Source organism: Triturus cristatus, chromosome 3_2 (assembly GCF_964204655.1).
Source record: "Triturus cristatus chromosome 3_2, aTriCri1.1, whole genome shotgun sequence".
In the NCBI taxonomy this organism is placed as follows: Eukaryota; Metazoa; Chordata; class Amphibia; order Caudata; family Salamandridae; genus Triturus; species Triturus cristatus.
In genome coordinates, this window is record NC_140584.1 from 420,301,317 (window position 1) to 420,321,150 (window position 19,834).

Below are 19,834 nucleotides of genomic sequence, written 5' to 3' on the forward strand. Positions count from 1 at the left end.
GAGGATGGATGAGGTTAAAATTATCCTCCCCCCCCCCCCCAATCCCCTGAAAAACTGTCTGCGGATGTCATGCTAGTACCACTGTTTTTTTTCTAGACTGTGCTGGTATCTATAATGACTGTGTCATTGGCTGACTGACTTGTGGCAAACACAGTAGTAACCCCACAAATCCGAGCTTCTTTGAAGTGCTCGATGAGCTGCCACAGACTAGCACTGAGTTGTGCTTACGTTTGGGGTCACATCTCCGTAACCCCAAGTGAAAGGCATTTCGGAGTCCGGAACTGTGCGCTTCTTTTCATTTATTCAACTTGTGCATTATGGGTATATATTTTTTTTCTTTTCATGTGAGCTGGTCTGGTTAAATATTGATCTTAATTGAACATGATGCCATCTTAGTCAAATTGCACTAGTGATCAACCCCCAAAGAATTGTTCATGTTAATAACCCTGCCCCCCCCTCCCCCCCCCCAGAGCTTGAGATTCACTCTAATTAAGGGGTCATTGACGGGCCGTTGCAAGAAATAATATAGAGGGCCACGAGAGAGGGGAATATACAATACCAAACACTTATACTTATTGCCGTTCTTTATTTAGAGCGCTTGGCAAGGTCGGGAGTGCGGCACTAGGCGCTATATAAAAACACAATTTATGATGATTAGTATTATTATACTCCCCACCGGCCCAGGACCTATAAAAAGGCCTGGCCCCTAGCGTTCCGTCCTATCATGACATATAAATATACGTAAAACACGTGTGCGGCAGAATCCGGTGCTGTCCCTCTAGGGAAGGAGCAGTCGTCTCACGTTGGAAATGACATGAACATTTATTCTATAGCTCGCTGTGGCTGTCTTGGTTTTTGCTTTATTACTGTGTCTTTCTGCATTTGGGATGAACGTCGCCCGACCACTTGCCGTCGGGGTCACTGGAAGTGCATGCGTTCGCGTGGTTAACGTGACGGCGGCGGACGCAGCTGTGATCCCAGCTACGCTTTGTCGCCGCATTGTCTGACCCTGGGCGAGTCGCTTCCACCTCACAGGTTGCTTGCCTGTCTGAATGCTGCGCCGCCGGGAGCAGCCTCCCGCCAGTACTGAGCATCAATGGAAGAGAGCGGGACTTTACGTCCCAGGCTTGCTCAATCCCTGCAGGAATCCAGAGCCAGAGATTCCTTCTCGCCATGGTAGAGGCTTCTCTGCTATTAACCCATAGATCTGCAGTGCAGGGCTGTGCAGGCTGGGAATCCCGCCTCTACCTCTCACACACACCGCACGCACACACACACGCACTCGCCACGGACCCCTCGCCCCATGCTATGGCGAGACAATCTGCCCGACTCTGCCCATTCCTGAAGGGCTAGGAGCTGCGAGCTGGATAGAGGGGGCAGGGCTCTCCACCAACCCCCCCCTTGCCCTCCCAGCCAGGGTCCAGAGATTCCTACTGCAGAGGGGGAGGGCGGCCAAAGATGAGCTTAAGGATGTAGTTCTGAAGAACCGGAGCCCAGCCCAGGTAAGGAAGGCTGCTGCCTGCCGGCCCCTGTCCTCGCGACTGATGGCTGTGCCCAGGCAGGCATCTGTCTGCCTTGCGTATACACCCCTGGCATGGATATATATCATGTGTGTGTGCATTGATGCACCTATAATGATGCATGTATGGCCATCCGTCCATCTACCTATTCTATCTATCTATCTATCTATCTATCTATCTATCTATCTATCTATCTATCTATCTGTCTGTCTGTCTGTCTGTCTGTCTGTCTGTCTGTCTGTCTGTCTGTCTGTCTGTCTATTGTTTAACATGCACATTTAATTGTAGTGTGTTTCCATTTGTGTGAAACAATGCATATATTAGTCGGCAGGTCTCATGTATTTGTCTAATGAATGTGTGTGTATATAGCGCTAAATAGCTGCCTTTATATCTATTGCATTAGTCTAATGAATGTAGGCACTATTCTATAGATATAATGAGCTTAGTGGAGTGGTGTATATATTTATTTAATGGTTAGATCTGCTTAAACTATCTATCTATCTATCTATCTATCTATCTATCTATCTATCTATCTATCTATCTATCTATCTATCGCATGTAGTGCTTCTTTCTAGCTGATGTGCAGTCCTGTAACACCGCACAGCAATCTGCAGCTGATAGTTCCGGGAGGGGGCAGATATTTTCTGGGTGGTGGTGTCCGTAAGCCAGCGAGACCCTCTACTTTTGTTTCTTCTGCGTCCTGTTGTTTCAGGGGGTGGGTAAGGTTTGGGGGTATGAGTAATCCAGCAGTTCCACAGAGCCCTTGAACCTCTGTTCCTTCCAACCATCCCTGTTTTTGGGTGTCCGCCCGTCTGGGTTCAGACTTTGGCAGACTGAGGCGGTGGGTTGTCAGGTGGGATGTTGGTGCTGGCGGTGTCTCAAAGGGTGGACTCGAGCCTCACTCCACCTCCCCGGCTCCCTGGACCACTTGCACCTGCACTCAAGTCCGCGCTTCATTGGTTTCCATGGAGAGGGGCCGCTGCGGTGAAAGCCCTCCGGGGGCTGCAGCTCTGAATATGTGTAATCAGTACGGAGACCCTGGAGTTACAATCACGGGGAAGGGTTGGCTGCATGGACCGATATTTAGCACATTTGACAAACTAACGTGCCTCTTGTCCTCCGAATAAGAGCCGTCCCGATAACCAGCTCAGTGGCGCTCATTCTGATGAACTGTGGAGCACTGTCATCTCAGTGCCGTCCTACCACAGACTCGATCCTGTACCACTGATGCAAGCTGCAAGCAGAGGACAGGCATGTGCAGCAAGCACTGAACTCCCTGAGGTATCTCACTGAAGGAATAGACTTGCTTCATAGGTGGAAGCCAGGGAGAGGAAGGGTAGGAAGCACCTCGCCCTCTCTTGATATGGCTGTGCAGAAGTTCAAGGGAGTCCATCCACCCACCCACCCGCCCACCCACCCACCCACCCGCCCACCCACCCATCCATCCACCCACCCACCCATCCAACCCATCCATCCATCCATCCACCCACCCACCCACCCATCAAACCCATCCGTCCATCCATCCATCCATCCATCCATCCATCCATCCATCCATCCATCCATCCATCCATCCATCCATCCACCCACCCACCCATCTGCTCACCCACCCATCCATCCACCTATCTATCCACCCACCCATCCAGCCCTCCCACCCATCCATTCATCCATCCACCCACCCATCCATCCATCCACCCACCCACCCACCCACCCACTCACCCATCCACCCATCCACCCACCCATCCATCCATCCATCCATCCATCCATCCATCCATCCATCCATCGGCTCACCCACCCATCCATCTATCCACCCACCCATCCAACCGTCCCACCCATCCATTTATCCACCCACCCACCCACCCACCCATCCGTCCATCCACCTATCCATCCATCCATCCATCCACCCACCCATCCATTCATCCATCTATCCACCGACACATACATCCATCCACCGACCCATCCATCCATCCACCCATCCATCCTTCCATCCACCCCTCCATATATCCATCCATCCATCCTTATTCTATGATTCACACGAGGTAAAGTCTTGAATGGGTCCTTAAGCCCCTCCCCTCCCTCAAGCATGGTAATGAATAGCATATGACTCTGTTTGCTTCTTCATTTATGGCTTATGCCATTACATTTTTCATTGTGCATTTTTAAAGATGTTATTTATCCCACACCGGAATGGAAGGGGTTACATTTGTGCATTAAGTTAGAATCACATTAGAGAGGCCTTGGGACTATTAGGACAGTTGCTTTCATGTATGAAGTGATTGTAATATGTTATCTGCACGGCTCTGAACAATGCTTTACTTCTGCCAGTTTTGCTGTACTGTGTAATAAAGTGGAATTTGGCATCTGCACTGTAGTCATAAATGTGTCAATGTGCGTTTATTACATTTGCATTCAATAACATTTTAATGGGCCACATTTATTTTCAGAATGCGATGGCGCATATATACATATATGCATACCAATGCTGCCTAGACTATAGCGTTCTTTCGGTTCCATCACAAAAGAACTCGAGTTCAAAAGACTGTAATTACTCCCCAAAGTCTTTGATTATAAAAGTCCATCAGACATCAATTACATCCATGTTATTAATCACTAAATGATGGCGGCTCAGCCAGTTCTTCTGGGATTCAAACGTGTTTTTGCACACCCCTGCAACAGGCGCCTATGTTATCTCACATTCCTGGGTATGGCTGTGGAAGCGCACAGGGCTTCCCCTCTTGTGATCCTCTCCCAGAAGCAACAGTAGAAGGACTGGGCAGGAGGAGTGGAGGCGCTGCTGCAGGAGAAACCAAGGCAACCGCCTCCTCACCCCCAAAATAGTTCCCTTTGTCATCGGTTCTGTGGGAGAGAGGAAGGGCACTGTTGTTTCATTCACACATCTATTTAAAAGGGCATTTGTGAAACAAGTGTGGGGCTGCGGACTTGGAACATGCTATGTTTCGGAGTGGTGATAGGAGTTCCAATGAAACAAACTAGCACTCTGCAAAATAAAAGAAATACCCTCACCTTTTACCAGAAGAAAATTACATATTACAATTGATGTCATGTCGTATTACAACACAATGCATTACTACATAACATATGACATCATTTCAATACAGCATTTGGCAACACAAAAAAGTACCACATAACATATTGCAGCATGTACATTACAGCACGACTTACAAAAATATAACATTCCTATTTATTGCTTTTGTGTTTGTATGTTTTTAACGTGTTCTAGTCACAAGTTGCCATTTCAGAGGTCTGGGGCATACATAGGGAAACGACAGTCAGGCAGACTGCCACTTCAACAGATAGGGAGGTGGGCTAAATCAGAAAATGACAGAGTGATTTTTGAAAAACAAATGGCTTGGAAATACCTCCAGTGATGGGGCACCATTATGGTGAGGTTTTAAACAGAGGTCTACTGGTGTTTAAGGAAAATGTGCATGAAGACAATTGTTCAGGGGCGGCATGAGCTTTGGCTGCAGACCGTGGCATCCAAGATGGTCAAATAACAGGAAAGGTGCTACTTCAGGCCTCATACGAACCTTAGAACATATGTTTCCACTCTCACTATCTGAAGAGAGTTCAAGAGGGAAAAGCTGTGTACATAGAGGGATCACTTACCATATATCTTGCATGTGGGTGCTGTAACACAGAGGATGAGCTCAAGTAGGAGGTAAGAGAGAAAGGATGTGACTGGATAGTCTGGCACACACCGCTCCACTCTGAGGATAGGATGAACATGCCTAGGTCTTTACAACATAAGACACAGATGGGTCTTGCTCCATGTTTAAAAAAAACTTTTGCAGTTTGTTTAGAGGTTTCTTAGGAAGGCCAGAAAGAATACTGTTGTTGTAATCCCGTCGAGAAGACACAATGGCAGGGACCAGTGATATCCTGAGGGAGAATCCAGTCAAAGAGGGTTACTCTGAGACAAGGGTTGATAGTAGAATGCGCATTTGGTTCACATGAGGACTTTAGGTGTGAGTATTATTGAAGATGACCCCCAGATTGCTGACCTTCTGAAATGGCATTGGAATTGACTCCACAGTGTCTGATCAATCAAGGTGAAAGAGAAAGGTGAAGGGTCATCTGGGGCAACAAAAATGATTCCTGACTTACTATTCAGGCAACGTCAATCAACATGCATCCATTCTCGCTCACTGACAGTAAAACCCCATTCCTGCTTCCAGCTGAGGTGAACCAGAGTATTGTTTGCATACATGTGATAGACAACATTGTGAGCATCTAGTAGGGCTTCTAAGGGAGCAGAGTAAACACCGAAGAGACTTGGAGATAATGCAGAACCTTGTGGGACGCCCCAGAGAATGTGAGTGGCCGCAGAGAGAAGATGACCCAACTTGAACTAGTGGTTGTGATTAGCCTGCAGGCAAGGGAACTATGTGACACCCGCCATCCGTGGAGCATTTTATGATCAATGGTATCAGATGATATAGACAAATCTAAGGGAATCTATTGCAACAAAACAAACATATTCCAATACACCAAATTATAACTAAATAACATGTTACAGAATAAAATGCAACTATCTAATATACTAGTAAACAATAAATTGCAACATAACTTATTAGTTAAGCATATTACTGCTTTACATATTAGAGTATATGATAGTACAGTAAACTTATGAAATGAAATGAAATGAAACGTAGACTTATAAAGCGCGATTGCTGCCCTGAGGCGTCCAAGCGCTGACTAGAGAGTGGGGCCACTTGTCAGAGGCGGTCAGCTGGGGGATTAGTTATGAGCGTTAAAGAGAAAGGTCTTTACTTGCTCACGGAAGGAGGGCAGATTAGGGTTGGACCTAAGTTGGAGGGGAAGGGAGTTCCACAGTTTGGCGGCATTATAGGAGAACATCCTGCCACCAGCTCTCGTTCTCTTGTTTCTGGGAACTGTGGCTAAGAAGGCCTGGCTAGAGCGAAGGTGTTTTCTAGAGTGGTACTGTGTGATTAGTTCGCGGCTAATTGCTGGTCCTTTGTGCCAAAAGGCTTGATGGGATATGCACATTGCCTTAAAGGCAATTCTTTGCCGAACCGGGAGCCAGTGTAGGCTACTCAGCCCAGGTTTGGCTGACAGTCTGCGTGGCAACTGGAGCAATGTACGAGCCGCGCAGTTTTGGACAATCTGCAACTTGCGCAGTGTGTAGTCGGGGGCACCGAGATACAGGACGTTGCTAAAGTCCAGCCGAGACTGGATCAGGCCTTGGACGGCAACTTGCTTGGCCTCCATAGGTAGAAGTGGAAGTACTTTTTTTAGCATCCTAAGGAGGCCAAAACAAGTTGCAGAAAGCTTAGTGGCCTGGGTGTTAAAGGTTAAGGCTTTATCCAGCCATACCCCCAAGCTTTTTATGTTGTTATTACAACAAAACAAATGATAGCACAGCAGATCCCAACAGGCAACATAACATATCTCAACATTATATATTACAGCATAACATGTGATAACATTACATACTTCAAACTAACGTAAAATACAAACATGTGAAAATATAGTGCACAGCAACAATATAAACGGCAACATAATGCATTGCAACAAATAATTACTGAATAATATATTACACCATAATGCAATACAGTATAACATAGTGCAGAAAACCATATGACAATGTAATGTACTACAACCTAACATATTGCAGTATACCATATCATATTGTAGCCTTTTGCAAGACAACAAAATTCAAAAGGAGATGTTATAAAATATCATATAGCAAAACATACTACAACTTATCGTACAGCATTATAACATAGGACAACAAAATTAATCACAACATAACACATTTCAACTTAAAGAAGTATAACATTTTAACATAAGCCATTGTGATGTAATGTATCACAATATAATAATACACATTACAGCATACCATACAACATATTTTAAAACAAAATAAAACATAACATAACAGATTGAAACATGACATTACAAAATATCTTGTTGCAACATAACGGAACATATGATATTAAAAATAATATAATGCAATATATTTTGAAACTTAACATATTACAACAAAACAAAATACAACAGAACAAATTGCAACAAAGCAGATTACAACATACTGTTGTACAATTTAACATTACAACATGACATATTAATCGCCTCTTGTGGGGGGTGTTGGGCGAGGGGATGGGAGGGGGTGAGGATGGAGGGGTGGGGGGAGAGTGGGTGGTGGTGGTTGGGGGCTGGGAACATTTGGGGAGGAAAAACATATCCAGAACTGATGATGTAAATTGTGTATTATTAAAAATAAGGGAGGGCAAACAGGTCATTAAACTAAAGTTGGGAGAGAAAAGAAAAAGAGGCAGAGGATTACTAGGAGTACCTAAATCTGAATGCAGATGGGAGGATAAGCATCTGTTCTTTGAATGTAGCAGGGTTGAACGATAGAGTGAAAAGGGCAAGCTTAGCAGAATTAGTGAGGACAAATGCTTTTGATGTAATGTGTCTACAAGAAACCCATATCCCCTGGAGGAAAAAAGAACTGTTGGGTATTAGAGGATATAACATAGTAGTTTGTACTTCCTAAACTTCAAACATTCAAGGAGTGGCTATATTAGCAAAGACTAGTTTGGGACTGGCTAAACGAAAGGCAGCGGACACATTGGGGAGGTGGGCTATAGTAGAATTAGGGGCAGGAATCACCCTATGCTCAATCTATGGGTCAAACCAGGATGATCCTCAGATATTTGAAGATCTGGAGCTGGAGCTTGCGGCATGGCCCAGCCCATTAATTCTGAGTGGCGATTTTAATATCTCACTTGATTCAAGACAAGGACAGTATAATCAAGAGGGATATCATGGTCGGAAACCTAAAGTTTATAGAGTACTAACCTCCCTTAATATTAGCCATGGCTTAGTGGATATCTGGGCACTGAACAATCCAAATAAAGCTGGCCATACATATTATTCCTGTCCGCACAGGAAATATGTTAGGATTAATTACTTTTTTGTCACGAAGGATGTTCTAAAGGTAGCAGATATTAAGAAATTCCCAAAGGTGATTTCCGATCATAACCCTCTAATTTTGGATGTTGAAATTGCAGGTTTTATGAGAACCCAAAGGAAATGGATGTTTGGCAGGAAACTCCTTGTAAATATTGATTATATTGAACACATTAAGAATTGGTCACAAGAAGTTTTCGACATGAATAGATATAGTGCTGGTAGGGGGACTGTGTGGGATTCCTTTAAGGCTAGTCTTAGAGGGGAGACCATGAGCTTTGTTGCAATGGCTAGTACCTCGCGTAAGATTCAGAATCAACAATTAATGCGGGAACTAGCGGAGGCTGAAGAGAAACATGTCTCCTTAATAGAACAAGGACAAGAAGGGGTTCAAATCCAGTATCAAATAATCGCTCTAAAAGCGGAAATTAATAGTTGGTTAACACAAAAATCTGCAGAGGAATACCAATCCCAGCGGAATAATTCCTATGAAAATGGCGAGCTAGTTGGGAGGAGGCATTGAACCTAATACTCTCTATTAAAGGGAATGGACATACATTCACAGTTCCAGATGATATTATCAAGGGATTTAAGGATTATTCTCAAATATTATATCATAATGATAATGATAACGATAAGGATGCAGCCAAAGTACTACAGGATATATCCCGCTTAGTGAGTAACACTGGACCTGCAGAAAGGTTGGATAATTTAACTAAAGAAGATCTAGATAAAGAAATGTCATTAGAGGAAGTCCAGGTAGCACTGCAAGGAATGGCATCGGGGAAAGCTGCTGGTCCTGATAAGATTCCGTTAGAGATATATAAGATATTAGGAGTAGTGATAACCCCTCTTTTATTGGACCTGTTCAGGAGTGTTCAATATAGTGGGAAACCCCCTGAATCATGGAGAGAGACTGATATTATAATTTTCCCAAAGAAAGGAAAAACAATATATAATCCATCATCTTATTGACCGATCTCTCTGATTAATTCAGATACAAAAATGTATACAAAAGTATTGGCTAATCGGTTGGGGAGGGTTATAGGACGTTTGGTCTCCCTCTGGCAACATGGTTTTATCCCTGGAAAAGAAACAATGGATCATATTCGAAGGGCTATTTCATTATTTGATATCATGACCGGGGGCCAGATGGCTATGATCCTCCTCGACGCCGAGAAGGCATTCGATTGGGTGTCTTGGAAGTTTTTATGGGGGGTACTTTAGCTAAATGGGTTTGGACCTCAAATTATAAGGGCAGTTAAAGCTATGTCTAGAGCCAAGAGCCCAGCTGCAAATAATGGGGAAGGAGTCTAGCAATATTGTAATAACCAGGGGAACCAGACAAGGCTGTCCCTGTTCCCCCATTTTATTTGCTATGTATATTACCCTCTTTTGGTTAAACCGTTACAATCCGAGAAGATTAAGCCAGTTGTAACCGGGGGATATGAGACAAAAGTCCTGGCTTATGCCGATGACGTTGCCATATTAACTACGGATCCAACAGAGGCAATTGAGGTAATTATCCAGATAGCTGAGAGGTTTCGGCTCCTCTCAGGTTATGCCTTGAATAAGGGGAAGGTTGTTATATGTACAGACAATATTGATTTTAACGATCCTAGACAAGCAGATTCAGTAGCCTACCTGGGGGTCCCAGTTAGCGCAAAAGTTGAGGATATTGTTAAACTCATTTTCGATCCTTTGGTTAAATCAATATCCATGGAGTTAAAGAGAGTTAATGGGCTCCATCTATCTATTGTAGGGAGAGGGAACTATTTGAAAATGACAATGCTGCCTAAAATATTTATTTGTTTCGTCCAATACCCCTCGCGGTGGACGATCATCTATTGAAAACTCTGGACTCTATTTTTTCTAATTTTATTTGGCAGTATGGGAAAGTGAGGAGGGCTTTAAAATACCTAACCCTGCCGCAAAATAGAGGAGGGCTTACAGTACCCAGTATTACATTATACTACTGGGCGGCCCTTCTTCACCAGATGATTTCCTTGTTTATTGTAAATGGAAATAGAGATAATGAACGGGAGGAGGATCTGAGAGTACCTACAGTATATGAACTCGCGATAGGGAAGGAAGCACAGGGGTTGGTATTGAGACAAATGGAGCCGAGCTATTATAAAAAAGTTTGCTTTAAAGTAATATATAGCTCATGGAAGATCTGGAAACAAGTTTCAAAATTTATGGCGATTCCGAAAATCTGCAGATATAACCCCCTCTGGCGCTCCTCGCTATTCCCTCCTCAGATATATGATGTTATGGGGAAAAGATGGGAAGAGCTGGGTGTAGGTACTATTGGTTATCTCTATGGGGGGGGGGGGAACAAGTTTTACAATTCTCAAGGCTCCAGCGCGATTTTGGAATCCCAGCAAATCAATATTTTAAATTTGTGCAGATTAGGAGTTTTCTCACTCTTTGTAGGCCAATGATTAAATCAGAAAGGATACCATTGTTGGAAGTTATCACTAGGAGAACAAATTGAATTAGGAATATCTATAGTTTTTTACTTGAAAAATTACCAGATGATTTGGAAAAATCTGAGACATCCTGGGCACTGAAACTGGACAATCCAGAGGTGGATATATATATGAGCTTGACCTTGTCTGCCAAAATACTCCTATCAACAAATTTAAATGCACAACTTTATAAAACAATATTAAACTTATATTTTACACCCTCCAAATTATGTATGTGGGTGAAAAGGCAGAATGATAAATGTCCCAGATGCGGGGTAGGTCCAGCAACTTTGATTCATATGTTCTATGATTGTGACAAATTATCTTTATTAAAAAAGGGGTTGCTTGGTTTTTGGGAGACATTGCTTGGTATTAGATTCAAACTGACCCCTACATTATTGATTTTAGGATGTGATAGCTTTTTGGCCCTCAACACCGCAGAGGAATATTGTTTATTTCTGGGGACTGCAATATTTAGAATAATGTTAGCGGCCAGGTGGAAAGATGTAGAACCTCCAACTTTTCAGATGCGGCTTGCCACACTTCTCGGAATATATAATCAAGAGATGGCTCTGTATGCTTGTAGGAGCAGACGGGCTAAAATCCGGGGGAGGAACATTTGGGCACTAATTTCTGAATGGAACAGAGAAACTAGGTGGTTGTAAGTAAGAAGATGTGTCCTAAAGGATGGTAGCTTAATACGTTTTTGATTAGGGTTTAACCCAGCAAGTACAAAACGGCAATGTATGTTGATTTAGGTTTGCATGGTGTGTACTGTCCTAATGGTAATACCCGCTTTCGCAATTTTGCACAGTGTCTTGAGGCTGATAAAATAAGAATGAATTGTAAAAATACATAATTTTTCACTCTTGTCTCACCATTAGAATTTTATAACATGATCAAATAATACCTTGGCAATTGTTCTTAATTTTAAGAAGGTGCTGAAAGATGATCTTGTATCTTTTATCCGCTATGTACTGTATAAACCGTTTTACATCTTGGTTTTAACCGGTAGAATTTTATAATATGATCAATTAATATCTTAGCTGCTGCTCTTACTATCGATAAGGTGTTAAAGGATGACCCTGTATTTTCTATTTGGTATGCACTGTTTGAACCACTTTTATGAACTGTTTAGCTGATATTTATTCTTGTGTAATGTATAACCTGCTGTATGACCTGATCAACTAATATATATATTTTTTTGTATGTAAATGGTGTTGTCTGGATATGAAATAAAAAAAAAAAAAAAAACATGACTTATTAACATTTAACACACTGCAGTTAAGTGTATTGACGCATACATAACACATTACCTACACATAGCAATGCAAAATGTAAAATCATAGAATCATTACAAAATGTATTAAAACAAACAATACCACATTATTTATGATATTGAAACAATGCAACTTACTGGGTAGTACTTTCACCACTGGGCATTGTTCAGTTTATCATCATTAAAATGGTTAAGCTCCTGTCCAGTGAAGGCTGTTAACCACACTAGAAAATGAGTTCGCTGAAGCAGATACACAATGACCTTTTGAATATTGCTATTGACCAATTACAGGTTAATAATGAAATCACCCATGTAGATATTGGTATTTCCCATGTATTTACAATAACAGTTAGCAAATTGATTTCACATACATTTTGATATCACAGGTTCATCGACAGGTCAATTAATTTTTATATTGATATTAACTGTTGTATTTTCATATTGATTGCAGCAGTTTATAAATTAGTTTTGCCTGTTTACATAATAACAGAAACCATTCTAATAACCATTTATATTTAGAGATCAGCAAAATATATATTGATAAATCAAAGATTTATGTATTTACTCATGTCTTCATGGGTCCCACAGGAGTACTTTAGAGGTTAGGAGAATTGAAGATGTTTCAAGCTGTTGAGCTAAATAATGTGGCAACTTGGAAACTAGAAAGCACTGATATAGAGATAGTTCAATGTGTTGTTATCAGCACTGTCCACAGTGGGGTAATTTGTGATGTCATCATATGTATCACACGGATGTAATTTGGGACATTTTGTGTAAGGTCATTAGCTCTCCCCTGGGAAAGTTAAAGCACCCCATCCACTAAACTATGGTGGGCTGCATAATTTCATGCCATTTTATAAGGATGCCAGGCTTTTATTTCTCCTCAGCAGTAAGTGCTCTGTCGAGGTCTTTTTAAGAAGAGATGGGGGAATGCAAGAAGTAACCTCCCCTAAAATCAGGCTCTAACCACTTGTAACAGACAAAATGTTAAGCTCAGATGCGCCAATGTTCATCCCTGGAGACTCAGTCAGCATTTTAATTTGATTCAGGAGTGAAAGCTTCTCTTTTGCCCACACCCAGCCCTCCCCTATAACCAGTTAACAACATGCTGTGCATAATATAGAGAATTATGCGGTGACCAAAAAAAAGGGCTCGATTGAGGTCATTGTACATGTTCCTTGAATCTTATTGGATAAGATATTTCTATATGATATTAATGAGTTGTGTTTATACAGTGCTTGATGCCATAGTCTTGCGACTTTAAATGATGTGTAATTATTGACACACCTACCAATACTCATTTTATTGATGCCAATAATACGAAGTGATGAGTCTGGATCACAGAGATTTTGACATGCAACCTGCAGGATCTACAGACTATATGTACCGTGTGCATTATGCCACTGCTCTATTTTAAAAGTTTGCATATTTCAAAGTTAAACAACACAAACCCAAACAGGTAACACACCGATGCTGCAGCTGGTGGAGATAGTATCAGGAAGTTACCATATTTAGGAGAAAGGTACGTAATAGTGGTGCGTATCGCAGACAAAGCAAGACTGGCTACCGGGCCTTTCTAAGTAAACAATGGAAAAACAAATGGTTTTAAAGTATGCTTTAAAACCAATTGTTTTGCTTTCTTTACTTAGAAGCACATGCAGGTCCCCATCAACAAAATCAGCCCCCGCAGCAGTGAAACAGGCCCTTAGCTTGGCAGCCCACTAAAACGCCTGGTAGCCAGTCCAGCCTTGATCGCAGAATCAATAAAAACACATGCAGGCCATCAGATAAGAGGTATTGGGTAGATTCATTACCGAAAAGAAGACTCAGCCACCATTCCTCATCATGAAAGGAGTGCCAGAAGACTCAGCCACCATTCCTCATCATGAAAGGAGTGCCAGACGTAAACGTATTTCTTGCCTGCACCCCTTTGGGGCTCTATGAAGGTCAGGGACATTTGATACTCTTCACTAAAGAGGGTACTCTATAAAGACCTCCAGGGTAAAAAAAAAACATATTTTAACTTATTTGTACTGTTAGTTGCAGGGGACATATGCTCCTGGGACAAAAAAATTGTGTGTTTGACAGCGGTGGCCCCTCCATTATGGCAGAGGAGCACCACTCCCCTTGCCACCACCTTCAAATAAAACTATAATCAAACAGGTTTTAAACCCATTTTATTATCTTTTTATTTTAATCCCCCTAGACCCACCCCCAGGACACTGACAACTCTTGATGGAGGGTCCAGGGGGATGACACTGCTGGTGGGGGGGTGGGCGGCACTGTTACAGTGTGCATGGAAGTTTGGCCGGCCATCTTAGGCCGGCCAAACCCTCATGCACACTGAAGCTCTCTCCAGCCCCAGCTGCGTTGATGGGGCTGGAGGGAGCAGGTACAAGCTTTAGTCTGCCTGGGAGTGCAAGTTGACAGCACTCAGGCCAATCCTTACGCTGCTTTCATGCAGCATCAGGATTGGCCGCAGTGCAGTCTGGGAGCCTGGCCACAGAAGAAGAAGAAGGAAGAGCACAATGCGGCGAGCGGCGGTGTTCAGGTAAGATATATATATATATATATTTCCGTCTCAAGCCCCTCCCCCTACTTCCCTCCTTTGGCCCGCCCCACCACTTTGGCAGGGGATGGGCCACTACTGGTGTATGGTAATGGATATGTATCCCTGTCCTGAGTGCCCCAATTGTAATGATGTTTGGATCCCTGATGCTGATTTTTGTTGTCATGGGCAAACACAGATCATGAATGTGTGCCATGACATTGGCCTGTCTCATGGATTGTGGTCTTTTTAGACTTGGAGAGATTTCCAAAGTTCGACCCTCATAGAGTGGTGAAAGTCTATTTCCTTTGCCAGGAATCAAGCAGCATGAGCGCTGTGGTGTCAGCATACCATGTAGTGATCAGCAGTAATGAACAGGCCTTTATATATGTGTCACTGGAGTGAGGTCTACAGGCTCACTCATTTAAAGTTCTGCTGCTGTGTGCTTACCTCACCCTTGGCCTACATCAGATTGGTGTGTAGTGCTGCACAGTGGGTGGGTGTCATATACATGTGCTTGGTGTATCTGTGCCTGTGAATGGTACAATACATGGAAGATGCAGTGCTGTGCAGTGCTTGTATGTTATATGCATGTGACGGGGCATGTGTGTCTGTGACTGGTACAATACATGGAAGATACTGGGTTCCATTTTTGGAGACCCAGGGCTAACTGTAGGAACATGGGAAGGGAGAGGAATCCCCACAGATTTACGGATTGCCGCATTCCTGTAAGCTGGGTGAGACACATTGGGGGAAGGAAGACCCAGGCTCTCTAGTATACTTCAAAGGGTGCTCTTTGATTCAGAGAGAGGTCACTTGGAAAGGCCCATGACCGATCTCAGGAAGGCAATGGGACAGATAAGAGAGTGATGGAAAGTAGGGCTAAGGCCCGGGGGTAACTTTTTGATACACAAATCACTGTGGCTGACATTCGGTGTGACACTCTAGTCACTCCCATGGCCTGAGTTGCGGGGCTATAATTTTTAGAGGCACTTCTGCTGTAACAGACTGTTTTTTGTAGGAAAGGCAGGCCAGAGCAGATGACACTTCAAAAGGAAGAAGACTTCCAATATAAACTTCAAAGAATCGGACTCTAAATCACATTTGGTTTCTAACATAAACTATAACAAACATTGGCATAGCCAATAGGTCTCGCCTTTGGGACCTTATAAGTGTTTAGCCATGCAACAGCTGCGTAACTAAATACTTATAAGGTCCCAAAATCGAGACCTATTGGCTATGCCAAGCGGCCTTGCGGCCGCGAAAGTGAAAGTAATTGCGGTAAAACGCAGCGCGCGCGCCCGCGCACATGCACTGTAGCTCTAGGCTGGCCTGGTAGCACTTTTTGGAGCCCTCTAAATAAGTCTCGCCAGACCAGCGCATGCGCTGGGTCAGGCGAGACCTAAAAAGGGGAGCCCGAAACCCCCCAAAACTGTCAACTGTCAAGCAGCAGGCAGGCAATGTGAAGTGAGAAGCTCTGGAAGACTTTTGCCTGTCCATAGCCCATGTGAAGAGTGAGGATGGTGACCCCATATGCCAAGTGGGGCCACTGGGAGATGGCACGGAGCGTGGGCTGGTCAAGACTATCGTCAAGAGGAAGAGGCCGCCATGGTGACCCGTGCTGGCCCAAGCCCATCTGAGAACCAGCACCAGGAGTGTTGAACATCCTCCCCTTGCACCGGTGGGGAGGATTCAAGGAAACTCAGCAGCTTTGGAGGAGTGTCGAGGACCCCCCCAGTCACTGGCTCCATGGGACCACTTGCGAGGAACTTGAGGACACCTGACTGCTGGCTCTGCAGGGCCACATATGAGAAACTCACTGGAGACAGCCACTGCAACTCAAGACCCTTTGAAGGGGGCACGCCTGGAGACTCCGGTGGTTCAGGTCCCATTACTGGGGGTTAGAATGATTTATGGGTCGGACGACTCCAGGGGAACTTGCCTGTCATATAGCACTTTGACTCTGGAACAATTTTGACTTAGCAGGAGTTGCAGTGGGACTCTTAAAACTCAGGCTACTAGTGGGGCTTTACCTGGATGTCACCCATAGTGAATGGGAAAAAAAAAATACTATGGCTAGTGAGAAGGGAGAGGGACTCAGTAATTCACCTGTTAAAACACTAGAGCCCTGACCTCAGGGGACGGTGAGCTTTGTTTGTGAATGCTGTATTTTATTTACTGTTGCTATATAAATACTTCTTTCTTCAATGTCTCTCCTCTGCTCTCTGAAGCAAATCTTAGCAGAACATAAACACCACTGTTGCTGCACGGATTGGACCTGTCGCAAAGTTCCACATCACATGGCAGCTCTTGGGAACCCCCACATCGCTCTGACTGCCTAAAACGCCCTCAGTGCAGGCCCTCGCTTCCCTCGTCGATGGCAGCCTTGACGACAATGAAGGACTTCACATTACAGCCACACAGATCTTCGAAACTGACGCTTCGCCTGATTGTGTGCCGCATTCTCAATGTTGGACTTCACATCGCAAGCCCCATCTACGGAATCCTCAATGATGATGCAGGTCCTCCCAGCGCAGGCTCACTGCAACATGGAACTGACGCATCGCTTTTAGCTGCACAATGCATCTTCAGAGCGGATCCTCACAATGCTCCACAAACCAGGATTTACGGTACTTTATTCAGCGGGCCTAAGTGGGTCTCTGCAGCTGGCCTGCTCTCCATCGCCATCAGCCTGAACTTGTGACTTTGTCCCGGTCCAGCTTGGCCAGATATCCACAGTTGGCACTTTGTGCTTTTTGGTGCTAATTTTACCTAACATTTTAAAATTCAATATCTCCGGTTGTACTAATTGGATTTTTGTCCATTTGGTCTTGTTTTATTTGTTAAATTAAGCTCTATTGTTCTTGGTGAGGGATCATTTGTGTACTGTGTTTTCACTGTTTTACTGCTCGAAGTGCTGCACAAACACTTTACACATTGCCTGCGAGTTAAGCCTGACTGCTCAGTACCAAGCTACCAAATGGTGCAAGCACAGGCTAATTTGGGGCTGTGCTTGTGCCTCGCCCTGACAAGGATTGTGGTTGCTGCGTGACCAGGGCTCACACCCTAGTCAAACAGTAATCCAATTTCTTACAATAATATATAGAACAATTGCACTGAAATACAGCAGCACACAACATAACACAATACAAATCATATGATAGCATAAAATATTGCCCTATGGTGCAAAATACTTATTTCAACTTTTTAAATATGATCCAGAGTATAGTTGGCTAAGTTTTGCCACTTCAACAGCGTATCAATATAAAGATATATTATTACAACAGAACCCATCACACACACCACCTTACAGCATCATGCGCTGAAGCATGACACCAATGCCATATAGTTGGCTAAGTGTTGCCACTTCACAGCTGGGTAAGCATTGCCACCTCAAAACACATTAATATTCTCGCATCAATCCACATATAAACAATTCTGAAGGTAATTTATCCATGCCACACCCACAGGAATATAGCATTGCATAAAAGTTAGTATGCTGAGAAAACTAACAGCTGCTGGAAGTTGGGCAACGGGCAACCATGCTCCCCAGTAAAAGAAGACACATGGCAAAGTTCTTCGGTGCACTTAACTATGCAGCCAAACGCACTACACCAATCAATAACGTGTCCTACCCATAGTAATCAATTACTAAGCAAGGCATTGGTCTACTCTAATCTCATATGACAACATACAATATGACTAAACAATACGAAACCCAACCAAATACTTGGGGGCCTATTTACAAGCTCCTTGCGCCACCCTTACGTCACTTTTTCCATAATAAAAATGATGCAAAAGTGGTGCAAGGGGCTTGTAAATCTGCAACTAGGTGCACAGACCACCTTGGCCCCGGCCAACAAGAAAGCCAGACCCTGAAAGCGCCACAGGATCATTCAAATGACAGAAAAATGCAATACACATACTACCAAAGGGACTTACCGTGACATTAACAGTTGACATAGCGCAAAAATCACAGCATAATAAATTACAACATCACAGCAAAATATATTATGGCATGACGTACAATACTATACAAACCATAATAACCAAATAAAAACAAGTAAACATAAATCCCATGACGATGTGGAGAGGAAGGCAGAAGACTGTGGATGTGGGAGAAGCGGCCACCTACAGAGGAGAGTCCTAAAGAGGCGAGGGTGGGCGCAGACAGCTGGTATAGTGAGGGACATGTTTCCGGTGCCTCTCAAGCAATCACGAGGAAGTCTATCTTATGATGCCACAATGAGTCACCGCTGAGTTATGACTCATTAAGGTAACACATAATTGACTTTCCATTTGTTTAGAGCTCATCAATTAGAGCTTTCATGTGGGAACAAACACTACCAGAGGAAAAGAGCACAGCAAGCACACTTGACGAGTAACTTGACAAGTGTCACAGGCACCTCGCCAGCAGGCCCCTTATGTGCCAAATCACAAACACTTTCAACCATGCACTCCAAAAGGTGCCAAGGAAATCAATGCAAACTGAAGCACTTTACAATCTCGCCAGGACCTCTCTTTATAACAACAATTCCTCTACCCCAGTTCAAGGTTTGTCAGAGCTCAAGAAAGAATGAGAGAAAAACCTGGGCACCAGAACATGAGGGATCCGGCATAGACCACCCAGCTCCCAATCTCTCCTTTAAAGGGGACGAGAGGGCCTGAACACTACAATGTGCGTAGGAGGAAGGACAGAGAAAAGACAATGGAGGACTGTTGTGTGAGGAATCCAGCCCCTTCATCTCCACTGAACACATACATACCGCCTTTCCTGTCCATTAACGCAAGCTCAGCGTAAGAGCCAGCCGCCCCAACAGTCAACAAACGTATGAGTCAACATTCAAAGCACATTGTTGCAGAAAACTTCACATGCACTCTATCCATCCCCATACTCTTCTCATCATAACCTACTAACTATGCCCCCTGACCCAGTCCCCAGCCCCCCTGCTGTCCACAGGTCAAAGTACAGGAAGTGAAAAATACACCACATCCTCCAGAGGTTGCCAGCACCTTACCCACCCAGGTCAAGCGGGTGGGACAGCTCGAGGTCTCATGG

The 19,834-nt window shown here is 43.8% G+C and overlaps 1 protein-coding gene across 2 annotated transcripts in view; it reads left to right on the top strand.

The window, feature by feature from the left end:
• Window positions 1-1,185: 1,185 nt before the first annotated feature.
• The window catches only part of DLGAP3 (DLG associated protein 3), a 1,216,386-nt gene continuing 1,197,737 nt past the window's right edge, over window positions 1,186-19,834 (top strand). For both annotated transcript variants that reach the window (XM_085648009.1, XM_085648010.1), the window contains exon 1: window positions 1,186-1,502. The gene's annotated coding sequence lies outside the window, so the exon portion shown is untranslated. The remainder of the gene's footprint in view (window positions 1,503-19,834) is intronic.